This window comes from Ochotona princeps, chromosome 1 (genome assembly GCF_030435755.1).
Source record: "Ochotona princeps isolate mOchPri1 chromosome 1, mOchPri1.hap1, whole genome shotgun sequence".
In the NCBI taxonomy this organism is placed as follows: Eukaryota; Metazoa; Chordata; class Mammalia; order Lagomorpha; family Ochotonidae; genus Ochotona; species Ochotona princeps.
The window spans coordinates 92318690-92325550 of NC_080832.1; the positions used below are offsets into that span (position 1 = coordinate 92318690).

Consider the following 6861-nt stretch of genomic DNA (forward strand, 5'->3'; position numbering starts at 1 on the left):
ACAGATGGGGAAAGAGTACGGCATGCTACTGACAGAGCGCTTTGAACACATTCATAGATGTCTGCAGGGTTTGAAGAGTAAAAGGTAAGTGGAAGGCATCATGCCAGCGTTTAGTTAGGGGCAAGAACTTGCACAGCATTTTCATCCTGAGACCACTTGCATAAAAAAGACATATACATATTTTGGTATCAAAAAAAGAATATGTAAGATCTAGAAACTTGAGCTGGGACAGAAGTGGTCCTGTCAGTAAGGAAAGCTTGCAACATCAGGTATTACATAACAAGGTCATGGTTACCCATCCCCATTGATTGCCTCCATATATTTTATGGGACATGCTACCTTAAAGCAGTTCTCAGTGAATTCCTGAGTTCACATTATCCTGTAAAAGGTTGTGCATCATAACTGTTTCAAATCATAACTATTTCAGCTCATAAATCATAACTATTTCAAATACTAAGGATGCCAAATAGCTAAGGTGGAAACTTTAGCAATTGTATTGACGACAAAAAAAGTATATAGAATTAGTTTTGAGAACATTTGGTACCCAGTTTAACATGTATCTACTGGCCCCAGACATGTATCATCAATGTCAGGGTAAAGCATACCTAAATAAATAAATAAGCAACCATCTAACTCTTTATAAGCAGTGATTGCATGAGGACATACCCAAACTAGTTTAATTCACACTGAAAAGCACAAAAGAGCTGATAATAAAGTAATTAATGCTTTAAGGATATTTTAGGGGCTGACACAATGATTCAATTGGCTAATCCTCTGCCTGCAAGTGCCAGCATCCCATAAGAACAGCAGTTCCTGTCCTGGATGCTCCACTTCCCATACAGCTCCCTGCTTGTGACCTAGGAAGGTAGGGGAGCATGGACCAAAGCCCTGGGTCTCTGTAGCCAGCTGGAGACATGGGAGAAGCTCCTGGCTCCTGGCCTCAGATCAGCTCAGCTCTAACTGTTGTAGCCATTTGGAGAGTGAACAAGCAGATGGAAGACCTTCCTTTCTATCTCTCCTTCTCTGTGTAAATTTGCCTTTCCAATAAAAATTTTTCAGCAAGGATATTTTAAATAGCCTCCATGTAATTTCTGGCACAACTGTCGCTTTAATCAGTTAGTGGTATGCTGAGCCTAGCTCATACAAGCTCAGGATACCAGGAACTATGCACATCTCCTCAACTAGGTGAGCAAGGAATTTGGGAAATGCTAGAAATCAGACCTTCGTACTATTTCCATTTGTATACAGTGAGCTAGTTTTCCAGTACATCACTGAGTTACAAGCACATCTTAGAAAAAAGACCTAATTATATATCACAGTAATTATAGATATGACTTGCTGAGCAAACATTTGAAGAAGATATTACCTGAGAAACAACGTGTTTTTGTTAGTCTGTCGGGCGCAATTCTTTCATAATCTGTCAATGGATGCTAACTATGCCTCATCCTCCTCATCCTCAAAATGAGAATGCAATGCTACTCCTCCATTTTATTTTGATGGTTAAATGAATACAGGTGCTGCACATCAAAAAGTGCTTGGCATGCAGATGTTCTATAAATATATTCTGTTCATATCAACATGATGTGACTGTAAGATTTTTTTAGTCTTCTCAAAGACTGCAAAATTTCAGACTCATTTTGCTTGTTGAGATTTTTACATCTTTTAGAAGCCCAAATTCCACTTCCAAAAGTTTTGTGAAGATTTGTTAAATGAAAGCACATCAAATCACTTTGAAATGTATAAAGCTATGTAAATGAAAGGTGGAATAATTGTGTTAAAGGCATCATCTTGAATTGTGTTTATACTGCATCTTTGAAATGAGCATCAGGTTTTTCTCTAGGCAGTTACTGATCCTACAGAAACAAACACAGATGGTGCCCTTACTTCCTACTGAACAGTTCTAGGCAACAGCATTTATCCAAAATACTTGAGGTCACTAAACGCACAGACTCAAAATAAGCCCCACATATCAGTGTCAGGCAAGCATGGCAAGTTAGGCAGATAACACTTTGATAATTCAAGTATTTTCTGATGTGTAAAATATACTTTTACAACAAAAGAAAATCATACAAACAGACTAATATTTATGCGGCAGAGTATTAATGCTGAGATTATTTAAAGAAACCTAATTGGTTCCTCCCCTATAATAAGCATTTCTAGCCAAATTAAAACTAATGTAGTTGCCTGTGCATGCAGATGTCCCCATTTCCCATTGACCTTGCCTCCCACAGAGAAGTAGGGAACCATATTTTAAAGATATTACCCTCAGACCTTCCAAAACCACAGTCTTCAGAGTGCAAACTTCCTTTGCTCAGTGGTACAGTCCTATGATCTCTATAACTTATCTCTGGTAACTGAGTTTTGCCCTGTTCTATGGCTGTTGATTCCTGAACCCGTTCCTTGCCCCTGCTGTAGCACAGTGAATTGCTGGGAATCTGACTCCTGAGGCTTCCTTCACATAGCACTCTTCCAGCTGGCTTGAAGTTGGCTTCTGCCCATGGGAATTCAGGGGTGGAGACACTGGTAGGAGACTGGAGAATGCGGAGAGAGCAGGAAGACTGGGCCATTCTCTCCACATCCTCTCTACCTCCTGCACCCGCTGTCTCTTCCCTGCACCACAAACCACTCACACCTGCCAAAGCTCAGTAACTACCAGGTAACAGGAGGATCCTCTTTAACAGTTAACATCTCCTTGCCTTGTATCTAGTTAGCCTGTAGTTTGTAGCTTGCTTCTGTTCTGGGCTTTTCTTTCAAAAATTGTTTTCTGCTTTACCCAATTCTCTGTTTTCTAATTCCTCCATTTAAATACCACAAGTGAATTGTTTTCATAATTGGGCCCTGATTGAGGTAAGGTCTGACACAGGCCACTTCCTCATCATGAGTTCTTGGCAAAGTAGTATTGTTGGAAGCTTACCTCTTCCTTCCTCATGGTGATTACCTCAGAAATCCTTCAGGAGTGTTAAATCACTGTTGTCTACGCAAATGATGTAGCCACCTTGAGCCTCTTCTACGCTGTGGCCTTGAAATGGAAACAGAAATAAAATATTTTTATTTCCGCTAACAATATATTAGCAGATATTCAACCACTATATTTGATTATTAATCCATTTGGTTCCTTGTTCTCTGTCCAGCAGTAATGGACTCTGCACATAGCCGATAATCAATCACATAGACTACCAACTGATGATCAATAGCCAAAGGTTATTAACAGCATGAGACTTCTAAAGGCAGAGGGTCACGTAGGCAAGGAAGGGGGGGTCTATGTACACCTGAGGATTATGGGGCTCCTAGCCATTGCATTCCTGTGTTAATTGCTTCGGGACTTTAGCCACAATTTCCTGATTCTTTCTCAACAGAACAGCTGATATATGGTCTTATAATAGCAAGATGTCCAGTTTCCATCTCTCCACAGTTCCCCTTTCTCCTGGACTCATTTTTGAAATACTCTGCAGGGAGTTGATTTAAGGGTGGTCAATATCAAATATTAGAGGCCTCCAAAACTTCCAGATATACAAGTGGCAGGGTTGACATATAGAACTGTTATCTGCTACCACTCTAAAATGCTATACCTTCCTGGTATCTTCTAAAGAACTGTATTTGGGCCACAAAACAACTTCCTATTTTTAAAGTCGAAACTGGGCCCACCACAATGTCTCAGTGGCTAAACCCTCATTTCTCAGGCAACAGGATACCATATGGGCACCAGTTCATGTCTCAACTGCTGTACTTCACATCCAGCTGTCTACTTGTAGCCTGGGAAACCAGTGGAGGATGGCCCAAAGCCTTGAGAATCTACACCCACATAAAAGACCCGGGAGAAGCTCTTGGCTCCTGGTTTTGAACTGGCTTAGCTCCAGCCATTGCAGACACTTGGGGAGTGAATAGCAGAGAGAAGATCTTTTCTCTTTGCCTCTCCTATCTGTAAATCTGCCTTTCCAAAAAAAGTAAATCTTTAAAAAATGTTTAAATTAGTGGGGCCAGTGTGGTGGCATACAGACTAATCCTCTGCCTCCAAGAGCCAGCATCCCATGTGTGTCTCAGCTCATGTTCTAACTCTCCACTTCCAATACACCTCTTTGCTTAGAGTCTGGGAAAACAACAGAGAATGGCCCAAGGCCTTGAGCCCCTGCACCCACCTGGGAGAAGCTACTGGTTCCCAAATTCAGATTAGCTCAGCTCTGGCCTTTGTAGCCATTGGAGGAGTGAACCCCTCATGCTAGCTTCTACAGCACATAAACTAAAATTAGACTGATACACAGAAGATTAGTTTGGTCTCTGCACAGGAAGACATGCAAATTCATGAAGCATTCCGTACTTCTTGGCCTAAGCACTTGGGTTCCTGCCACTCTCATAGGAAATACAGCTGGAGTTACTAGCTTCTAGAGTCTGCTTGACCAAGTCCTGGGTCTTACAGACATTAGAGGAGGAACCAGTAGAATATATCTATTTCAGTTACTCAGCTTTTCAAAAAAAATACATCTAAAAAAATATAAAGATTCCACTCTGTCACTCAGGCTTTTTAATAATCAGAACAAAACACAAAAACACAGATCTATGTTTGTATATCCTATGCATTAAATCTATTTTGGACACTCAATACTGACACATATAAATGTTGAGTTTCTAGAAATACTATTTTTAAAAGGCTTTCTATACTTTTCTCATATATCCGATTGTATGGCTCCCTCTTCCTGAAATGATGTGGTTTTTTTTTAAACTTTTTTTTCATTGTCATCTGAAGTCTCAGCTAAAACAGCCATCTTCCAGAGTCCTCCCTCAATTCTCCCACTCACAATCTGGACTGGTTCATGTCTCCACAGTGCATGGTATGAAATGATCTACTTACATATCTCTATTTTGCATTAGACATTAAACTCCTTAATGAAAAAAGCTGGATTTACTCCTTGTACTTCTAGTCCTAAGTACTTTACTTGCAGTTTATGAAAAATCTTAAGTATGCATGTGTGTCTTTGTGTGTGTATATGTATAAGTGAGTGAGTGGAGAGAGGGAAAAAGATGGAGAGAAACCATTTCTGAACAATAGAACACTGGTACTCCTATGCTGGAGAAAAATTAGTTTTCGTATCTTGGACTAGCAGGCTTTGAAGCTCTTTAGTCCTAGAAATATTTGACTAACAAACTAGTTATTTCACGAAATGCCTAGTGTTTATACCCTTCCCATAAAATTACTTATCTCTCTCTTGAACATGAATACAAACCTTAAAAAAATAGGCACATGGAAGGAACGGTAACATGTTAACAAGATTAGTAAAATGTTGTTTAGATATTTATCTCTTACCATTCTTCTCTAAAAGTTTCATCCTCTTCTATTTGTCTTCCTAAATTCAAATACTTATTTTCAGTGCCCATCTAAATATATTCCACTGCCTCCATCAATTAAGTAAATGCCATCTCTCTAACTCATTTCCTTTAGAAAGGATAAGTTCAGCTGCACTCTGCTTATTCCATTTATAATGGCTCTCTTTGCACATTTTGGTCCATTGCCTCCGGTGTCATTTCTCATGCATTTGTTTATTCTACCCAATTAGACTCAGAGCTTTGCGGTCAGAGGTACTTTTTCTTTTATATCTCTTCACAGCATGCTCACAGCATAGGCTTGTGAACTAAATGTCTTCTATATTTTACCAGTATTTGTGCTGGTATTTTTAGTTCCTTTTCAAATAAAGACAACAGTGCTCTCACTCATGGATACATCTGTGGGCATTTGGTTTCTCACACAGGGCACAGCTCTGGAAGGGCTCTTTATTACAGAGCAGAGTCCGTGGGCTCAGTGAGGAGCACAGCAGACTCTCGACTTTGGTTCCATTTCTTTAAAACCAAAAATATCCCTAAACTCCCCCTGCTCCCAGGGACTTTTCATTGCTCTACTAGCAGTTCCTATCATTGATAATTCATCCTATCTTAAAGGAACTGTTCATTTATATTATAGCATTCTTAATTTGTAATTGTTCACTGAGTACAGGATGCATAAAATTTAAAAGTAAAAACAAATTTATAAACATTTAGTATAATGAATATCAATATATGCAATACCTATAAAATAACCCATATGTGTGTTTTATGTTTTAATTTTATCTTGGCCTGCATACATTTTCCAGATCTTGACTTCATTCATCACTAAACACTCAAGCCTTTCCAAAGACCTTGCAAACAGTAGATACCTTTAATTACTGGTCGAATAAATAAGAAGCTAATGAATTAATCTATAAGAACAAAACTTTATTTCTAATCTTTGATTACCAAACCAAAGTATATGGAGAGGGGTTGGCAGCACTGTTGGTAATGGACTAAACTACCACCTGTCATGCGGACATCACACATGGTCTGGTTTGAGTCCTAGCTACTGTATTTCTGAGCAGCTTCAGGAAAATGCATATGGGAAAGCAGAAGTCCAGGTACTGGGGCACTTTGTCCATATCGGAGACCAAGATGATGCTCCTGGCTTGTTGCATACAGCCTGGCCCCTGATGTTGTGGCCATATGGAAACTGAACCAGCGGATGGAAGAGCCCCCTCTCTTTCCCTCACTCTGCCATTGCATTTCAAATAAATAAATGAATCTTGCTTTAAAAAAGGTATAAATGTAGGAATTCAAATCAGGTGGTTGAAAACAAGCAGTTTTTCTCTCACCACTCCAGAATTGCACAGGTTTATTAAGTCTAGAACCTCTTTCTACCCAAAGGCTCTCACTCTTTTTGCCTTTTTTTTTTTTTTTTGGTTTTTTAATCTGGAAAACAGAAAGGGGAAGACCAAAAAATCTCTAACATACACTATTGGTGCTATCAATTAATAAGATCTACAGATATTTCACTAAACTATTTTACGTCTCTCCAAATAAGTA

General features: G+C 39.2%; 1 non-coding gene across 1 annotated transcript; it reads left to right on the forward strand.

Annotated features, from left to right (window-relative positions):
• Positions 1–4213: 4213 nt before the first annotated feature.
• On the forward strand, positions 4214–4319 carry LOC118758404 (U6 spliceosomal RNA). The gene has a single exon (XR_004995697.1). It is a non-coding gene; the product is annotated as a U6 spliceosomal RNA (small nuclear RNA).
• The last annotated feature ends 2542 nt before the right edge of the window (positions 4320–6861 follow it).